At 48.0% G+C, this 21,207-nt stretch overlaps 1 protein-coding gene across 3 annotated transcripts in view; it reads left to right on the forward strand.

The window, feature by feature from the left end:
- Positions 1-419: 419 nt before the first annotated feature.
- Positions 420-21,207, forward strand: part of Ptpn5 (protein tyrosine phosphatase non-receptor type 5) — a 62,906-nt gene continuing 42,118 nt past the window's right edge. The window contains exon 1 of one of the 3 annotated variants that reach the window (XM_042277245.2): positions 420-1,070. The gene's annotated coding sequence lies outside the window, so the exon portion shown is untranslated. Of the gene's footprint in view, positions 1,071-1,301; positions 2,069-5,122; positions 5,257-21,207 lie in introns of those variants that run through there. The other 2 variants (XM_076543557.1, XM_076543567.1) reach the window with 2 other exon arrangements.

The following is a 21,207-nucleotide window of genomic DNA, read 5'->3' on the forward strand; positions in this document are numbered from 1 at the left end:
ATCAATATTCTTGACCTTCAGACACAGGTGTCTGATGGGCCTTTCTGTGTGGGAATCGGGCGAGCAAAGTCTGAAAGTCTAGAGTGTGTCTAGGGGGAAAGATGAGAAAGTAGTGGGGGCTGAGTGTCCATGGAAACACCACTTTAGCTATCCCTTGGATGAAATGGGGAGCCAATGTAGGCATTCGGATGAAGAACCAATGCAGATCGCCACCTGAAGGATGATCTGAAGGTGGCCAGAGAGGTTCCAAGTTCCAAGGAGGAGGTGACAGTAATGTTGAAAATTGAGCAAAACACGGCAGGGGGCCCGGGGGAGGGTCCGCGGGGAGGGGGGGTGTTATTACAGGCCCAGGCACAGCATGGTCAATGGCCTAGAGATGGGAAAACAGCAGTTGGGTGACAGTGGCCAACTGCACGGCTGCAGTAAAGTGGCAGTTGACAAAAGAAACTGGAGCACCTCCAGGTACACAAAAAAAAAGGTTTTTAACTGCTATAGTAAAATACGAGGAGCAGGCCTGCAATCCTAAGTAGGATAATCACAAAGACCTCATTGAAGCAGCACATCAAACAGGTAAAGGAGAAAGAAACCCATGTGTTTTTCTGGAGGAGAAAGACTAACAATTCAAAGGTCCTGGGGCCTGCCTGGCTGCCATCTTGGTTATGGCCACTGATTGGGAGGAAGGAGCGAAGGGCAGGAAGTGAAGTTAGACCATGACAAGGACGCCTGCTCATGAAGACCCTCCCTGGCTGTAGTGTGCGCTTTAGCTTTCCCTTGGATGCAATGGGCAGCCACTGTGAGAGTTCCGACAAAGGACAGATGCAGCCTGGTGAACGTTTCAAAAGGATCGCTCTGACTGCTCTGTAAAGAACCGGCTGCAGGTGGCCAAGGATGGAAGACTAGTAAGGAGGCTACAGCGGAAATTCCAGCTACAGAGAACGGTGACTGGGACCGTTCTCCTCAGTAGCCGCATGCTGCTTCTCATTTTCGCCATGTAAAACTGCTGCGCGTGCAGTCCACTGCCTCACAGAGCCTCCAGTGGGGTGAGATGTCAGGAACCAGCCCCAGAGAAGGTAAGACTGGGAATATGCTGCACCAGAGCAGCCCTCAGAACCCTGGTACCCACATGAAAGCAAAGCAGATGGTGCCTGCCCCCCTGCTTAAGTCAGGAGCTCTAACCCTGGTGGAGAAAGAGGTATCCACCTGCTCTTGCTCTACAAAGACAGAAAAGGAAGGAGTGGGAAGTCAGGCGCCTCCTCCGAGTCCTGGAACAGGTCCTGAGCGCCCGGGTATGCAGTGTCTCCATGGGTGCAGGTGCCAGCATCCTGCAGGAAGCGCTACAGCACCCCTCTGTGCACGCACACCCCCACCCCAGTTCTGACCCCCTTTGTCTAGCTTGCCTCTATCCTCATCTATCTGTCTGTCCATCCTGCTCCAGATTTAATGTGCACAACCCTAGTGGGGTCCCTCTGGCGGTTGCCGTAGTCGCGCAGCCCCGACCCGGGGCTCCCTGGAGAAGAAAATCATGAATGAAATGGATGCGGCGCTCCCACTCCCCCGCCCTCTCAGTCCAGACAACCTTGGCATGGGGGCGGCGCCTGTGGGGACTCCGCGCACAGTTGCTGCGGGTGAGGGGGCGCCGGAGATGGGATCCGAGGTTAAGGGTCTGTGGTGCGGCCCCTTAGAGCCTTAGGCGATGCCAGAGCTCCCCGCCCCCACCCCGCCAAGCGGGCGAGCCCTGCGCAATTCCCGGGGAGCGGCGCAAGCCCGTCCGGGGGCGGGGCGGAGCTGGGTCTGGGGGTGCCAAGCAGACCCGGCAGCTGCGCCCGCGACTCCGCAGCCCAGGCGCATTTGGTGGGGCGATTGGGCAGGGAGCGCGCAAGGAGCGCGGGACTGAGGGCTCCGCGGACAGACCGACAGACGGACGCCCCCGCACACGCAGACGCACCGAGCTCCGCACGGCCCCTGTCACATACAGACAGGGACACACGCAGACACGCACACTCGCGCGCGCGCATCCTCCCGCCAGCCTGCCTGTCCGCTCGCCGGCGCCTGGAGCCCGTTCTGGCCGGTAAGTGCGGCGCCTGGGTGGGTGCCTTTGTGTGAGAAACCCGGAGGCACTGGTATGGGGTCCCCTCTGGGGCGGCAGCAAAACTAACACCTCCTCCAACCTCGGGACCCAGGAGCCCGCTCCCGCCCCCGCCACGCCCCCCGTGGGGCGTCCTGGAGACTGGAAGTGGGGTCCCCACGCAAGGGAGGGAGCTTGGCGCTGGGGACCACGGAGGGAGCGGCCGGCACTCCCCGCGCTCTTGCGTGGTTCCAGGGAGGGATCCAGATAGTGGTCCGGGTCCGAGCCTCTGCGGCCCAACCTGGTGTGCAGCTCTAGGCTGTAGCGCCTCTCCAGAGTCTGAACCCCCAGAAGCGATATGGAGATAGGAGCTAGCCTACTGATCTCCAAACTGTGCCCCCCGCCCCCGACTCTTTAGCCATCCGCCACCCGTTTCCAAAATAGAATCCCGGTGCGTTCCCCTCCTCCGACATATTGCTTTTTTTTTTCCCCGGAGGAGGCCCGGGCTCCTGAAAAGCTCAGGTCACAATCCTCACCATGGATCAATTTAGAGAGAGGGGTAGGATCTTAGGGCCCAAGGAATTCATTTGACAGCTTCATTTTACAGACAGGGAAACTGAGGTCCGATGAGGTGGCTTGGCCAAGGTCACCAGAGAGTTGGTAGCAAAGCCTGCATCAGAATCTGGGCTGCTTGGTTTTTATATTCATTTTCCTCCCCTACACAATCAGACCCTATTCCTATGAAGCCCCAGAGCCCAGACATCCACGTGAGTATGCCAGGTGAATCTTGGCAACGCTGGCCCTTCCCCCAACTGAAGCTAAAGATTCCATTCATTTCCTGCTATCCTTACTGTTAAAAAAAAAAAAAAAAAAAAAAAAAAAAAAAATGGGAGGGGGTGCTTTAGTTTGTCTCATTACACCTCAAAGAGGGCTCTGTTTTGTAAGCACGCCATGGTTTGGAATGTAATTTAGGAGAATGGAGCAGAAATTAGATTCCAGGGTGTTAGTCCCAGCCCTTCCAGAAGTCACTAAGCCTGAGGGTCCTCAGTTGAACTAAGCGATGTGGCATTCCAGGCTTCATCTTCTTACCCAACTTTAGGCTGACTGCATGCCCTCCCTCTCAGTCACTCTGCCCTCCTCCCTAAGCACCCACCTTTCCTCATCCAACCAGGCCTTTGTGGCGGTCCCCAGGCCCCCACTCCTGTTTCTGGCTGCTTATTAAGTGTGACCTCTTGATGTTGCTGAGAAAACTTCTGGGAAGCTCGAGTTACAGCTACACTGAGCTCCCTCAAGGGCGGCTGGTTGTCCTCATCCAGAGTGGGCTGTCTGGTGACCGAGGATGCCCCGAGAGGTGGGTACAAGCACAACTGGAGGGAGAAAGGATGAGGTCGGTCACCTTGCAGAGTTTGGATGGGATAGGAAGACCAAGTTCAGACTCTAGGGCCATGAGGTTGTCTCGAGTTCAAGCTTCCTTGAGTGAGGTAAGCAGGGCAAAGGTGGCTATGAAACAGCTCTAGGAGCCACCACTGACATTGTAGTCTGTGTGGGTGACATCCTGCTCCTAACAGGCACCATCTGTATGAACTTATAAAGAGCTACAGCCCATAGGTTTGGGGGTGCAGGAGCTCCCACCCTGAGACTGGGAGATCTCTGTCCCACGTCCAGCTCCTCACAACCGTGCAGTTCCAAAGCTCCTTGTACCCACTCAGCAGTGCTTTCTCCTTGAGGAGAATTCTCAGGTGCTCAGGACAGCTTTCAGGTCTGAACTATTTGTTGGGGAGAACTGTGGGGGAGGGGAAAACACTTTTTTTATGTAACTACTCTGGGCCTGGTTTCCTCTCCTTTTACTGTGTGAGGGAATGTTTCTTGACTTAAAGAGATAATGCATACAGGCTACTGAGCAGAGTTCCCAGGACAGAGGGAGAATTCAAGATACTCACAACATTAGTACCTTTGCTTTACAGATATGCCCCCTACCTGTTCCCACCTTGAGATCATCTGAGGGATTCTAGGTCGCCACAGTCTTCCTCCCTATAAAGCTAGACCTCTTCCTGCTGACCTATGCCTTGGTTCAGTGCTCAGCCGTGTCAGACACCCATGTCAACACCCCGGTGGGGCAGTTCTTTAGTTCACAGGTTAGTTTGCAGTTATTTAGCTTGAGTAATTTAACAATTAATGTTTACACGATGTCAGACTTTTCTTACCCCGGGTCACTTGGGTTTACTCTGCACAGCACCACGGTGATGCTGACAGCATCGTCAACTCCATTCAGCAGGTAAGGAAGTTAAGACTGAAGAATGCAAAGACTCCAGGGGACAAACAAGACAACCCACTGGAAGAGTTTAGAAGAAGGCAGGTTTCTTCTTGAGAAGCAAGGTAGTTTCATGAAGCTAGGCAGCACCTGAGCTAGGTCTGAACGACCTGTATTAGAAGACAGATGGGGTGTTTCCAAGAGGTGGAAACAGCCTGAGCAGAGGGCAGACAGATTCAAGGACTCAGAACATGGTCAGAAACTGGAAAGCAATCCATCCCCACTGAAGCCAAGAGTTAAAACCAATTCATGACAAGGAAGGCTTGGTGAAAGCAGGCAATGGGGCCTGAGTGGCAAGCCAAGAAATTGGACTTTCACTGTTGAGTCGAGGAGAGATGTAATCAATCTTGCTACACGGAGGACAAGCTGGATGGGGACAGCCTATTGACAGGGAGCTCAAGCAGGAAAAGATGGCAGTGGCCTAGGTGAGAGATTACAAGGATCTGGATTGGTCGTGGTTGCAAGAATGGATAGAAAAGGGATCTGGCATCAGCAAGGGGCCAAATTGTCACCCAAACCTGCAAGTGACCAAATGTGGGCATTTCAGAGAAAGAGTAAGCCACAGCAAGGCTTTGAGGTTGAATGGAGGGAGAAAGAGACTTGGGAAGGGCAGGAGTGACAGATGGGAGCTTTGATGACTCCTGACACAAAGCTTGGCTTGCCAACCCCCTGATATTGTCAAGAGCTAGCTCATCCATTCATCCTCTGATGCATAGAAATATCCGTGATGTGCTGGCTTATTGCAGGTTCCAGGGATGTGTTGCTGCAAAAGACAAACTTCCCACATCAGCCCAGGAGAGACAGAAAATAAAACCTAAGCAAAGATAAAATACTTGAGGTGGCTAGCAGTGCTCTGGAAAAGGATAAAGCAGGATGAGGGGTAAGTGGAAGTGAGGTGGAGGAAGAGATGCTCCTTAAACAAAACTGCCTTTGGGGAGTTGATATGCAAACAGAGCCTTGAAGGAAGTGAGGAGGAGACTTGAGAGAGCAGTAATCTCTAGAAGAGGTTGCATGTGCAAGAACCCTGGGATAAGAAAAAATGGGTATTTCCAAGGAGCTCCATGGAGATAGATAAAAGATAGGCAAAGGAGAATTCGGGCAAAGAAATATGTGCAAAAGAGGGCAGGGCCCATCATGTGGCTGCTTATAGGTCTGAGGAATGAGACCTATAATACATTGGTGTTAATGAGTCCAAGAGGACCTGAGTCCTATTTGTGTATTCTTACTGCCCAGCAAAACAACCCTAGTGCTATACACAGCGAGTGGCTCACTAAATATAGTCATTGAAGGGATAAATGTTGGACCTGGCCATTCATGCACCAGATTTCATATCTTAGACTTAGCTGAATCAATAAATATGTTGTGTTGAAGTAAGGATACAGTGAACTTGTAGTATGGTCACATTCATAAAACTTAGAGGACTTGAATGCCTGTGTTGTAACTTGAGTTAGACACCAGTATTTGAGGCAGCAAGATGGCTCAAGAGATAAATTACTTGCCATTGCAAGCCTAACATCCTTGGTTTGATCCCTGGAACCCATGTAAAGATGGAGAGAAACGACTCCACAAAGTTGTCCTCTGATCTCTATATATAGACCATGGTACTCATGCACCCACACACAAACATTTTTTAAAATCTTGTATCTTTTTCAGTCTGCCTGGATGTTGTAAACACTGCTCATGACTGAAACCAAGTAGAAAAAAAAAAACATACCTAAAATGACTGCAAAAAAACAATTAAAAAGGTAACATTCAAGGTCTTTGTTCTTACTTGTAGCACAAAGGAACATTCTTCTGTTCGTTTCCCATTTACTCCTGTTTAACTCCGGCACCCTCCACCATTTTTCTAACAGACATTCTGAAGACTCTAATTTCTTGCACAAAGGCACAGATTTTCAGGACAGGGCATTATCTTCATCGGTAAAATGACAGATCCCAAAAAGGCAGAGATAGCAACAGGACATAGAAATTATTTAGAGAAGTATGAGTACCTTAGGTACCTAATTAGTTATTTAAATGAATCTACAAGTGTCAAGGGTAAGACTCTAGAAGGTAGCCAGCCATATATTGCTCTTGTGCATTAAACTAAACAAGGCATGTATGGATAATTTAAATTATATAGGACTTTATGCCAAAAACAAAAGGTCACCAGAAATTACCCATGCACTCCAATAGACTGGCACAACTGTTGGTGTGTGTCTGTGTTCTTACCCTAAACTTACTCATGGCTGAGTGACCTGGGTAAGGTTCTTTCTGTCTCCCAAACTTAGTTTCCTATTTCTGGTGGGGTGTGATTTGGATTTCCAGGATACTGAAACACTAAGCCCTTCTAGTCTGTGCAGTTGACATTGCTGCTGTGGCCCTCAGATGAGTTTTGAGTGTGAGGCAGACAGGTGATATGTTGGCCTGCTGCCAACATGAGCTGTTACTGGGAACAGGAGACAAGCTGTAAGGTGGCACCTTGTGGGGAACAAGTTGACAGGTGGTCTTGGTCTTAGAATCAAAGACTGTCTGAACCTCCTGGTCCAGACCCCATCTGAACCTAGCAGATGCTTTGGCTCCATATCCTAGAATAGGAAGAAACATGGGACATAAGAGCTGGATCCTGGAGAAAATAGAGAGACACGTGATCAAGGAGTTCTAGGAGAGGGTATGCTTAAGCCCTGCTTTTAGTTCTTTGGGGTATGTACCTACAGGTGAAATTGCTGGCTTATATGGTAATTCTATGTTTAACTTTTTGAGAAGCAATGGGGTTCTTTTATTTTTTTAAGGGGGAGAGAGAGAGAGAGAGAGAGAGAGAGAGAGAGAGAGAGAGAGAGAGAGAGAGAGATTTGTTTGCCTAGCATGAAGAAGACCTCTCATGGACATCTTAGGAACAGAGGGTGGAGGAAGAAGCCATTAATTTAAAACAAGTAAATTTCATGTGAGCTCTGCATGATCTTGGAGGTAATAGAGAGGAAGAAAGGGGAACAGATTACAAATGAGTGCAGCCTCCATTTCTGAAGAATTATTGTGATCCAAAGGCACTGTGGGTGGAAAACGAATGTTCTCAAGAGAGATCGCAGTGGGTGGAATTCATTCAAGCATGCAGGTATTTACTGCATTGGGCATCAAGGTGGACATGGGAGCCTCGGCAATCAGCATGACCTGGAGGGCCTTGCCCTTGAATCACTCTGCTCTAGTAGGGGCCAGAAAATCAATCTAGCAACAGTGATCCATATCAATGTGTGTCTTGAGAATAAGACATGAGAACTTTCAGATAGACCTGGTGCTTTATCTGAAAAAAGACCAGTTTGCAAGCCTCACTACTCAGGAAGCTAAGGCAGGAGAATCGTGAGTTCAATGCTAGTCTGAGTAACCTAGTGAGACTCTATTCAGAATTTAAAAAAAAAAGAGAGAGTAGTGGAGATAGAGATGTAGTTTAGTCAGTAGAGTGCTTGTCTGGTGTATATGAAGCCCTGGGTTCAGTTCTCAGCAGTGCATAAACTGGGTGTGTAATACATACCAGTAATCCCAACACTTGGGAAATATAGGGAAGGGGAGCTAAAGTTCTAGGTCATCCTTTAGCAACATAGTAAGTTCAAAGCCAGCCTGAGACACATGAGACCCTATATTTACCCTATCTTTATTAAAGATTGCTCACATATAATCTTAAGGTATATTTTATATTCAGTCAGATGCACAATGGTCTACTGAGTATTTACAACCCTGTGGGCTTGTATGCTTTAAGGATGCTATTCATGTGTTACATGCATAATGTACAGCTGCTTTTATGGTTTTATTTTTATGGAATCAGAAAAGTAAATTTCTTCCCATGTCTAAAAAGTAAAAAGGTATAGATGTGAAATGCTTCATTAACCTCCAGCTTTCAGAGACAATAGCTATTCCCATTTCTATCATTGTGGAAGGGTTTTATCTCTTCTGGATCTTCATGTAAGTAGAATCATGTTATGGGTGGTATTTTATATTAGGAAGCAGTTTTTTGAGGGCCATCCATGTAATTGGACTCACACAAATGGATCCAGTGACATTGATTTGGGCTTTGATTTCTAAATGCCAACTAGAATAGTAACATCTGCCTTACACCCCCAGGGGGAAAAGTGGCCTTTGGGCTCAAATCAGTGTCTTGTCCTTCTGCCCAGCCTCCAGCCACACTGAGTGGCCCCTCCTTGCCCACTTACCTCACCAAGCCTTTGTGTCCTGCTTCCTCCCACCCCAAACATCTTCCCTGCTCTCTAGGGACTCCTTGTCTTTCAGCTCTGGTCTGTGCAACCTCCCAGACTCCAGTTACACACACCCATAAGGCATCCTCAGCTTTCACTTTGCACATATCTGGCACCACTCACTAGATTGCAGGCTAGTAGAGGGCAGAGACCAGCTCTGTGTCTCTGGAATGAGCTATATAGATGTGGATATTATTATACTATGTTTCGTCAATTAGTTCAGATACAAACAGAATTTAAGATGGGAGCAGATGCAGAGACCCATAGCCAAACACCAGGCTGAGCCAGGGGAATCCTGCAGAAGTGGTGGGTGGAAGGATTGCAGGAGCCAGAGAGGTTGAGGGCACCACAGGAACACAGCCCACAGATCAACTAAGCAGGGTTTATAGGGGCTCACAGAGACTGAAGTGACAACCACAGGCCCTGTATGGGTCTGAGCTTGGTCCTCTGCACATAGGTTATGGTTGTGTAGCTGGGTATTCTTGTGGGACTAACAGTAGGAGTATGGGGTGTCATGGACTCTTTTGCCTGCTCTTAGGACTCTTTTTCTCCTACTGGGTTGCCTCGTCCAGCCTTGATATGAGGGTTTGTGTCTAGTCTTATTGTAACTTGTTATGCCATGTTTGGTTGATATGCCTAGGAAGCCTGCTCTTTTTTTTTTTTTTTTTTAGGGAAACAGGAGGCGTGAATCTGGGGGAGATGGGCGGTGCCAGAGTGGAATGGGGAGAGGGAAGACCAGGAAGAGGGGAGCGAGGGGAAACTGCAGTCAGGATGCAATATATGAGAGAATGAAAGAAAGGAGAAAAAAATGACAAGTATGCAAGCCAAGTGTGGTGGCCATGCCTTTAATCTCAGCACTTGGAGGCAGAGGCAAGTAGATCTCAATGAGTTCAAGGCCAGCCTGGTCTACAAAGTGAGTTCCAGGATAGCCAAGGATGTTACACAGAGAAACTGTGTCTCAAAAAACAAAACAAAAACAAACAAACAAACAAACAAACGAACGAACAAAAGTATGCAGCAGCTGAAGAGATGGTTCAGTGGTTAAGAGCACTGGCTGCTCTTGCAGAGGACCCAGGTTTGATTCCCAGCACCCACATGGCAACATATAACATCTTCAGGGGTTCTAGCCCCACCTTCTAGCTTCCATGCATGAAGTGCACATTAATACACACAGGCAAAACATCCCTACACATAAAATAAAAATAAGCATTTTATGTATATACGTGTACACGTGCACTGAGCTGGGGATTATCTAAGTGGTAGGTACTTGAATAGCATCTAAGAGGCCCTGGATTCAATCTTCAGGACCACAAAATAAATAAACATAAAAACACAAATTTAAGAATAACATTGGGAGGGTGACAGTAAGATGACTCAATGAGTAAAAGTGCTTGCAGACAAGCTTTGACCTGAGTTCTGTACCTGGAATCCACATGACTCCAAAAGTTTTCCTCTGACCTCTGCAAGCATACCATGGTATGTATGCACGTGCGCGCGCGCACGCACACATGCACACACAATAGATGACAGATAGATGGATAGATAGATAGATAGATAGATAGATAGATAGATAGATAGATAGATAGATAAATGTGTGTAAATTTTTTAAATAAAATAACTGCAAATATCTCAGGCCATTCTCTGAAGCTGATTTTTAAAAAAGTGGTGAAAAGAAGTCTGTAATTCCTGAGCACAGACGAGAATCATAGCCTAGGACTTATGGCCAAAGAAGAGCTGTGCAGCTCAGGGAGCCATAGGGAAGCAGAGACCAGTCAGGCAAAGCTGCCTGGAGGAGGTAAACTTCAAAGGTGGAGCCTGGGGTTATATAATCAGAGGATAATCCACAGAAAACCTGAAAGCATGATCTGTCCAATGGTGCCGAATGCTGAGTCTCAAAAAGCCATCCTTCCCTCATCTTTCTCTCCTTCGTCTTCTCTCACGTCTTCCTTTCTGGTCTCCTTCTGAATGTGATGCACAGGGAAGAACTGAAGGCTCATTGCATTGCCTTTTGTTTCTTCTCTGTGTTGTCTCCCTACACTGGATGAAACCTGCTGCTTACTCCTTCTTTGCCTGGACAGCTCCTAGAAAGCCATAGTCACAGACCGAAGAACCAGGGAACAGCTCTAGCAGGGGGTATGGTTCACTACCAGGTCCTAGACCACCAAAGCACTGGAGAAAGAATCCAGTTAGAGCTCAGGTTGCATGCAGCAGCCTCCCTGAAGAGACCTCCTGGAGGAGACACACAATAAGGTGAGCCTTGGAAGAGAGGGCAGGAGGCCACAGCTTGGAGAGCCTATCCAAACAGGAAGCGTAGGAGACAGAGGCTGAGAAGCAGGAGAGAACATGGCTGGGGAGGGACCTCCTGGAAGAGGACCTGGAGAATCCAATTATTTTACCTGCTCCTCCCCGGGGCTCTGGGTCTGACTGAGGATCTGGAAACAGCCAGGGCTCTCCAGAGGGGAGAGGAGGAGTTTGGCTGGGAACCCTTCTCACCCTGCAAATCTCTTCAGCTGCAGGGATACCTGGCAGGGCCTGAGGCAATGGGAGGCTGACTTTTGTAGCTGATGGAACTGCAAAAAGCAAGAGGTCTCCCCTGGCTCAGAGGGAGACTGGAGAGGACGCTTTGAGCTATGTCAATGGGAACGGCAGTGAGGATGTCTACCTCAGGATTACCTAGCGTTTTCTGCTACACGTGATTCGCTTACTAGTCTTCACCACAGCCTTGCAGTTGCATCATACCTGCTGAGCTTCAGAGAGATTAAGACACCAGCCCAGGGCTCTATAGGGGAAAGGTAGGATACAGTATTTCAGCGTCTAAACCCATCCTTTTCCCAAAGATCTGTGATTGACTTAGGATGGGTGACTGCAGGATTGCCAGTGTGTCATGTTTTGAGAGAGTCAACTCATGATTGAGATGTCTGTTGAAGGCCACCCAGGGCCCCAGGAATGCAGCTGTTTCCAAAACACAGCAATAAAAGAATCCACTGTCCAGAGTGCAGGGCCAGGCTTCATCCTGTCTTCTCTATTGGCCAGAATGACCACCACATCAGATCCTAAGTCTCCCTAATTTCTTTTAACTTCTACAAATGGATGGTGATGTCTCCCTCTATGGTGGTTTGAATGAGAATGTCCCCCCTACCCACTACCCCATAGGCTCATATATTTGCATGCTTAACCCCCAGTTCAGGAACTGTTTGGAAGGATTAGGAGGTGTGCCCTTGTTGGAGGAGGTTTGCAGCTGGGGGTGGACTTTGAGGTTTCAAAAGCCCACAGCAGGCCCAGTCTCCACCCCCCAACCTCACCCCCACCCCACCCCCACCCCACACATGCCTGCTGCCTATAGATCACGAAATTAAAATCTCAGATACTGTGACAGCGCCATACCTGTCTGCTTCCTGTCATGATAATGGACACACGCTATGAAACTGTAAGCAAGCCCCCAATTAAATGTTTTCTTTTATGAGTTGCCTTGGTCATCGTGTCTCTTCACAGCAATAGAAGAGTGTCTTGGACAGCCCCCCAGGCTTGTCTAAGGAAGCATGTGGCACATGGAAGCACCTGGCTTGTCTTTGTTAAATTTGTTTCAGGAAGTAGGACCCTTCCAACCTTCATTTCCAGTCCCTTCTAGATCTTTTTCCTGGTTCACACCCTGTTGATGCAAAAGAACCTCAATTCAGAAGCTGTCTCTGCTTAGCCTGTGCCTGGGCTCTCCTAGGCCTTGCCTCTGACTCTTTGTTTCTGACTCCTCCATCAAACCCTGAAGTGCCCCCATCTTCCTCACATGTACTGATGAAGCCTAAGCCAAGCCTGACCCCAGAAGGGCTACTCAGAGGCTGGAGTGGGACATAATGGGAACTAGAGCCAATGTGGAAGTGGCAGTGGCTGAGACTCCCTAGATACAGGTGGAGGCAGACTTCGAGGTGGGCCTCAGCCTTCCCTTCGTGCATCCAAGCCTCGTGAGAAGGAATGCAGAAGATTCCAGAAGCGATCATCATAGCTTCTCCAAAGCAAGTCACAGCAACACTGATAGACAGTCAGCAGCAGCAGCATCAGGAAAGTCTGGGTGAAGCCAGAGGCAGGGAGAGACCAAAAGCACAAAACAGTGTGGTGAGGTGACATCTAAATCCCAGAGGACAGCAGAGAGCTGCAAAAGAGGCAAGGCCTCAGTACTACAAGTCAGGAACTCTGCTGCCAGAGCACAAGACAGAAGGCCAAGTGTGGGGACGAGGTCTCTGTTAAAGCCAGAGAAACTATGCTAAACATGGGTTCCCCCTTAACAGAACTGATGGCTAACACTTAGGGTACTGTGTGCTCTTCTAAGATCTTTTTAGGTTTACTTAGCACAGTTATCTCTGTTGGTCCAGTTTACCAGATTTGCCAGGTCCAGTTTTCTCACCAGATAAGGAAACTGAGGCACAGAGAAATTGAACAAAGCTCTGGACTTCTTCCAAGGCTGGCAGCAAAACCCTTCATAGTTACAGCTTGAAATCAACCATTGTATTAGTCAGGGTTCTATGGAGTCACAGAATTTATGGAGTGTGTGTGTGTGTGTGTGTGTGTGTGTGAGAGAGAGAGAGAGAGAGAGAGAGAGAGAGAGAGAGAGAGAGAGAGAAAGAGAGAGAGAGAGAGAGAGATTTATTGGAATGACTTAAAGGCTGTAGTCCAGCTAATCCAACAATGGCTAGCTATTAATGGAAAGTCCAAGAATCTAGTGGTTGCTCAGTCCCACAAGACTGGGTGTCTCAACTTGTCTTCTGTATATACTGGAATCCCAAAGATGTAGGCTTCAATGCCAGCGAAGGAATGTTTGTGCTAGCAAGACAAGGACAAACAGGCAAAGAGCAAAAGCTTTCTTCTTATATGTCTTTATATAGACTTCAGCAGAAGATATGGCCTGAATTAAAGGCCTGTGTTTTCCAGCCTTAAGATCTGGATCAAAGGCTTATGTTTGTCTTCCCACCTCAAGACCCAAATCAAAGATGTGTGTCTTCTTACCTCAAAGGTCCAGAGTAGAAGTGGATTCACCCACTTCCAACCATGCAGAAAATCTCTCACAGGTGTGGGTTGTAGTTAATTACAAACATAGTCGAGTTGACAACCAAGAACAGCCACCACGGCATAGTAGCAGCATTTACACCATGGAAATTGGCAAACGTTACAACAAAGCAGAGCTCTGTCATTTAAACCTTTCGGTGTGTATGATTCAGGACTCACCTTGAATCTCCACAGCACTGGTATGGGAGGAAAAGGGCTGTAGTCATTAGAGAACACCCCAGAGCCTCACTCAAAAGAATAACAATGGGCATTCCCCCTTTAAAAATCACCATATATCTGTACAAATCAATGGATGTGATTATGACATTTCCATCATATGTGTGCACAATATATTTCAATCCTGCTCAACCCCTTCCATGCTCTTGCCCCCTCCGCCCTCCTGCTGTTCCTGCTCTTCCCACTTAATCTCACTTCTATTTTCATGCCTCTCTTTGTTTGCTTTTGTTTTGTTTTATTTTGTTTTGTTTTGTTTTGTTTTGTTTTGTTTTGTTTTGTTTTGTTTTGTTTTGTTTATCCAGACAGGGCTTCTTTGTATAGTCCTGGCTGTTCTGGAACTCTCTCTCTGTAGACCAGGCTCCCTCTGTAGACCAGGCTGGCTTCAAACTCGGAGATCAGCTGCCTCTGCCTCCCAAGTGCTGCGATTAAAGATGTGTGCCACCAGCTCCCAGCTGCCTTTTTTTTTTTTAAGTCTATATTCTACCTATTAGAGAAAATGTAATATTTGTCTAAGTCTGGCTTATTTTGTTTAACATGATATTCTCTGGTTCTATCCTTTTTCTATGAATATGACATAAATTCATCCATTACAGCCAAATAAAACTCCATGGTGTGCATACACCATATTTTCTTTATCCATTCAGCTGCTGGTGGACATCTAGGTTGTCCATACCTGGGTATTATGAACAGTGCCACCATAACTTGAGTGTGCAGTTGTCTCCTTCCTCTGTTGGCTTAGATTTCTTTGGGTAAATACCTAGAAGTGGTATAGCTAAATCCTATGGAAGCTCTATTTTTAGCTTTTTGAGGAACCTCCATACTGACTTCTGAAGCAGCCACACCAAATTTACATTCCCAACAACAGAATCTAAGCGTTCCCTTTCCCAGCATCCTCTCTAGAGTATGCTGTTTGGTTTCCTAAGGATAGCCATTCTGATTAGAGTGAAGTGGAACCTCTAGTTTAATTTGCATTTCCCTGTTGGCCAAGGGTGTAGACATTGTTTTACATTGTTTGTTGGTCATTTATACAATTGCCTTTGAAAAGGCCTTGTTCATCAGCTGGAGTCTTTAGGAGCTTATGGGATCACATCCTGAACATTTTACGTACATCTCATACAAAAACCTTGTATAGGACCCAAAATTCACCTAATCTTTTGAATCTAAAGTGTGTACTGGGTGAGGAAATGGATACCTAGGAATCTGGTATCTTGGCAAAAATCAGGTAGGCAGTTGGGAGTCCTAATTTGTAGAGCAATATCAGGGGCTCATGTTGGCTTCTTTTGTGGTGATTAAAATCATTCAACACTCAAACTCTAGCCCACTTTGACTTATTTACTTTTTTAGAACTACTTTTTGAACGACTGCCTGGATAAAGATTAAGTGTAAGAAAAGGAACACTCATCTGAGACCATAAAGCAAGCAGTTCAAATAGAACCTGGCTGGGGTTGGAACAGTTTAAAGCCTGCCTCTGCTGTTTGCCAAGTGTGCTCTTGAACAAACAATCCTCTCTCTCTCTCTCTCTCTCTTTCTCTCTCTCTCTCTCTCTCTCTCTCTCTCTCTCTCTCTCTCTCTCTCTCTTCTCTCTCTCTCCCAGGCCTACATGCACATGTGTAGAAGGAGCATGTTGTTTCCTACCTGGGATTAGAATGAGAAAGGAGAAAGGAGGTGATGTGCTTGGGGTGGGACCCAGCACACAGTAAACCCCAGTCACAGGGAGGCCATGATGACCATACCATAGGCCTGGGTGCAAATCTTCCCAGTGAAGCAGGCCCCTGGGCATTGATCACAGAATAGAGGAACAAGAACAGGAAAGTGGATACCAGGCTCCCTGAGGGAGTCAGCAGGAATTCTTAAGGAGGTGACATTTGAACAGGGTCTTTAATTTTTTTGTTTTGTTTTTTGTTTTCTGTTTTTTCAAGACAGGGTTTCTCTGTGTAGTTTTTTGGTGCCTGTCCTGGATCTCGCTCTGTAGACCAGGCTGGCCTCGAACTCACAGAGATCTGCCTGGCTCTGCCTCCGGAGTGCTGGGATTAAAGGTGCGCACCACCACTGCCTGGCTTCTGGTCTTTAATTTTTATTAGCACAGAGTAGTGGGTTTCATTACGGTATTTTTGTAAACAGATATCATTTATTTTATTCTTATCCACCACTACCGTCCCCTGTCTTCCCCCACACACTCACCTTGTAGGCCTCTTTCTTTGCTCTAAATAGTCCCCACTTCTCTTAAAGGGAAAATTGGTGTTTTCCCAGCTGACAGTTAAAGGGACCTTTCCAGTGGAGAGGAAGGTGCATTTCCAAGGCATTAGAGATGGGGTGAGAGTCTAAGTAGAGAAAGCATTGGCACCCCCACAGAAGGTGTGATCAGCATCAGCACCCCACAGGAGGTGTGATCACACCTTCCCATTTGTGATTGCCTGTTTTCTCCTTGCAAATTAAACTGTGTACCTGGAGAGGGGGGAGCAGAATGGAATGTTTTCAGAGTCATAGAAAGCACAGGTAGACCAGATGGCCTTTGAACCCTCAAGACCTTCAGTTGTCCTGTGAGTCCCTGCCTGACACACTGTTCATAATCAACATAGGTCCATACAGCCGTGTGGATGATCGCACTGTCCAATGATCACATCGGGACTCAGATTCCACCAACATCTGGCTCAGCTCAGTCCACCCTCCACACCTGGTCAGCAGCCTTTACCCAGCCTCCCTGGACCTGGCCTGACGTCCTTGGTGTTGAGAGTATCTTCTGCTGAGCCATTGCCACTCTGCCACTGCCCCTTTTAACCTTGACAACCACAAAGTTGAAACCTGGGGGATAGGCCCATTCACTAAACATCTTTTTTGGGGGGTAGGGTGTGTTGTTGTTTTACATCTTCATTTTTATTACAGGCTATTAAGATTCAGATCATATAACACCTGTATCTATAACCAAGAATTAGTAGGTTCTGGACCTGTAAGTGCATCTGTCTATGCTCTGATGGAACATGGTTGCCATTATCCACACTCCTCACACTGCCTCCCAAGGCAGGCTTATGCTTCCTGGGAAACTGGTGCTCATCCACCAGTCCTTCTGCTCCCACAGAGGACATCAGGGAGCTTCCCCACACCAGGACCTGGGTGCAGGAGTCTCTCTCTAGTCTCCCTCTCATTGACTCACACTATGAACCCAGAAGAACTACTGTACCCCCAAGCCTTAGTATCTTCTTCTGTAAAATGGGAATCATCACATGCTTCCCCATCTGTCTGTGGGAAGGGCTTGCTTTTCTTCTTTTTTCTTTTATTTTGGGGAGGGGGATATTTTGTTTTGTTTTGTTTTTACATCCCAATCAAAGTTTCCCCTCCTGCCTTCTTCCCAGTTCCTCCCCGCTTCCCTGCTCCCACCCACCCACCCTGTCCACTCCTCCTCCACTGTTTCTGTGTGGATACAGGCAGGCCTCCCATGAATATCAACCAGCCATGGCATACAAGTTGCATCGAGACTAGTCACCTCCTCTTCTATTAAGGCTGGATGAGGCAATCCGGTAGGAGGAAAGGGTCCCCAAAGCAGACAACAGAGTCAGAGACAGCCCCTGCTTTCACTGTTTGGCATCTCACATGAAGACCAAGTTACACAACTGTAACATATACACAGAGAGCCTAGGTCAGTCCCAGGAAGGCTCCCTGGTAATTGGTTCAGTCTCTTCGAGCCCCTGTGAGCCCAGGTTAGTTGGTTCTATGGGTTTTCTTGTGGTGCCCTTGACACCACTGGCTCCTACAATCCTTCCTTACTCTCTTCAGCAGGATTCCCCGAGTTCCACCTAATGTTTGACTGTGGGTCCCTGCAATGTTTCCATCAGTCGCTGAGGATAGCCTCTCTGATGACGGTTGGGCTAGGCATCAATCTAAGAGTATAGCAGAATATTATTAGGAAGCATTTCACTGGCTCTTTCTTTTTTTTATTTGTGTTCAGGTACCCACTTCTGGGTCCTGGCATTCAGGGGTCAGCTCCCTCTCAGGGTATGGGAGCTCCCTCTCCACCTGTACCAGTCATCAGTTGGTCACTCCTACAATTTCAGCACCATCTTTACCCCAGCACATCTCATAGGTAGGACAAATTGTAAGTTGAAGAGTTTGTGGCTGGATTGGCATCCCAGTCCCTCTCCTGGAAGTCTTGCCTGGCTACAGGAGATGACTGGTTCAGGCTCTGCATCCCCTATTGCTAGAAGTCTAGGGTCACCCTTATAGATTCATGGGAGTTTCCATTGCTCTAGGTTTCTAGCTCATCCCTGAGATGTCCCCCCAATTCGTTATCTTTCCCAGTACTCTCTCTCTTCCTCCATCCTCCCCCCACACACACACCTGGGAAAGGGCTTTCTTAAAGAACATCCAGCACCTGCTAGAATGTGTCATCTTCCTATCTCTGATATAGTTTATATCCAGGGCTAGAACATGGAAGAGAAAGGACCAAAATGTGGATAATAGGGGCAGATCTGTAACTGTGAGTGGCCTTGGGCAGGTCACTTCACTTGGCAGAATCTCTATTTTCTTCTCTAGAAAAGTAAAGTTAACAGTGTATTCCTTCTAGGCTGTTGTGAGGGCCAAATGCCTCACACAGTGCTCAGGAAAGGGCCTTCGTCAATGCCGCCCTTGCCCATTCCCTCTTCAGGCATGGAGAGTGGAAAAACAAGCCTGATTCTGTCTGCTTCCCTCCCTCCTCTGGGCAACTCCTCCTCCTCCTGATTTCCATCGTCATCAACCTACCATGAGAAACAGACGATAGAGATTTGGAAGATCAGGAGTGGCCCAGGGAAGGAATGGACAGTGTCCACAGAGCCTTCACCACCACCAGCACTTCCTCCCTCTGTTGTATCTTTGTTGGTCACCTGCAGGGTTTCTGGGCATCCGCTATTTTACCAGGCTGTAGGATAGCCCCTGGGGAACTAAGGAATAAGCTAGAACTTAGGGGCCAATGATGCTTAACAAACAAGGACACTTGCTGCCAAGCCCGATGACCTGAGTTTGATACATGGAACCCACATGTTAGAAGGAGAGAACAGGGGATGGAGAGATGGCTCGGAGATTAAGAGCACTGACTGCTCTTCCAGAGGTCCTGAGTTCAATTCCCAGCAACCACATGGTGGCTCACAACCATCTATAATGAGATCTGGCACCCTCTTCTGTATACATAATAAATAAATAAATCTTTTAAAAAAAAAAAAAGGAGAGAACAGATTCCCACAATGCACGTGCGCACATGCATGCACAGGGTTGAGGCTGGCTACGTCACCTTTCTTGGAGTGAAGACAGCTCTCCATATCCTCAGCACCCACCTCCTTGTCCAGAAGATTCCACCTTCCTCAAGACACAAAACCTTAAAGGACAGCTTCTCGGGAACATGGCTTTGGGAATCTACAACCAAGCCTGCCTCAAAGTAGCTAGGACGGGTCTGTCTTGCCTCTCTGGAAGCAAGAGTAAGGAGAAGGAAAATGAGGAGAAAAACACCACCAATAGGCATCTCTGCAAATCATCCCGTCCCACGCCACCCTCCCTTCCCACACTTGCCTTGTCAGGCTGAATTTCTTTCCTTCGAGAATATGCCCTGCTTTCTCTCAACCCCACATGACCTCCTCTGCTTGGACAGCACTCCCATCCCACAGTCATGCCCACTCCTCCATCAGTTTGATGACTCCTGTGCCTTGTTTGGGGCCTCAATGGTACCACAGGGAGCCCTGAACATTTCCTAACCGGCATCGACATGGGCCTGGCTTTTTTCCTACGTTGCTTGTGTTCATTGTGTTTGTATGGTTTGCACACAGTAGTTGTTTGTAGTAAGCACACACCGAGGAAATGGATGGGCCAGTCCCTGTGTTAGACTCACCCAAAAGACAGAAAGACAAGCTGCCAAGCCCCTTAGGTGGCCTGTCCAGGCCGTTCCATCCTCCCTTCCTTAGGTCTCAGGAAATCCCATGCTCTATAATGCCACCCACAGAATGGGGATGAAAGGGAAGTCATTCATTTGAGTACACCTCAGCCAGAGAACACTCAGGCCCCTTCTTTGGGATCCAGAGCACTCCTAAGTCTGTGGTCTGCTCAGACGAGGGCACAGATGGCTGGACAGTGGACAGATGGGCCAGGAGGGTAGGCAGCTTGCTGGGATGGAAATAGCATGAACTAGGCATTGGGAGTCCTGGGCGCAGAGCCTGTCTGTTCCCTGAGTTTGCTGCACGCATCATTCTGGGCTCTTTGGCTGGCGACAACAGAAACACTTAGTAACCGAGACGGCAAAGATACTTATTAGAAGCCTTGGAACATGACACAGCCGTGATGGGCAACTGAGGTCTGCTTCAAGGATCCTTCCTGTTACAAGGGGCATACAGGGCACTGGGTGAGAGGGTGGGTAACTACTGACAAGAACTCAGGACTTGGTAAACTACCTCAAAACAATTGTTTACACCATGTGACCTGAGTTACTTCTCTGTGCCTCAGTTTCTCCATCTGGATGTTCTGAAGCTGGCCTCTTTCTCTTTACATAGACAGTTTGCTTTTTAGCTGAGGAAAATTCCTGGCCCTGGCCCCATATGGCACTTTTTTCCTACCTGGATACCTTGGGAATGAAGTTTGAGGGAGCTAGGTGAGTGATCACTTGTGTGTGGTCCCTGAAGGGCCCTGAACCTTCCGCCTGCATATTCTGTAACTAGTGACTCATTTGCGTGATGTGATCACCCTGATCATTTCTTTTCCATCAAGCCAGCACATGCCTCTGCATGTTAAACTTGCCATAACAAACCTGGATAGGGTTCTACCTGGCCATCTTCTCTATGCTGAGAAGCTTCTAGCTGGATCCAATCTGTCCCCTCAGAGACCCCAAAGCCACCAACCCGGAGAACCTGACACTACCCTTTGTTAGACCTTTAACCTGTCCATCAAAGGCTCAGGAGCTGGACTGGATGCCTGGGATGCATCAGGGGCAGAGGGGAAAGGATGCTCCCACATCACTGAAGTGGGTGGGAAAGGCAGGTGCATCAGCAGCTAAGAAGCATTGGAACAGAGTAAGCAACAGGAGAAACGTGAGCCAGGTATTGGAGAGCCTGGGCGGGAGGGGGAGAGACACTGATTCTTCCCTTGAAATTAGGAAGTGCTCCATGAAGAGATACGGAGGAGTAGGATGTGGAAGAAGTTGGAAAGAACATTGCAGGTTGAGGAACAGAGAGAACCAAGGCATGAAAGTGAGAGAGATTTCGTTTGGCAAATAGAGATAGAGGATAGGATCTTGGGGAGAAAGTGATCTTGAGGAGAGCTTTGTGGTGACAGAGAGGCATGCTGGGAGGGCTGATTGCAGGCAGAAAGTCCATGGTAGGGGGCAA

This window comes from Peromyscus maniculatus, chromosome 1 (genome assembly GCF_049852395.1).
Source record: "Peromyscus maniculatus bairdii isolate BWxNUB_F1_BW_parent chromosome 1, HU_Pman_BW_mat_3.1, whole genome shotgun sequence".
NCBI lineage: Eukaryota > Metazoa > Chordata > Mammalia > Rodentia > Cricetidae > Peromyscus > Peromyscus maniculatus.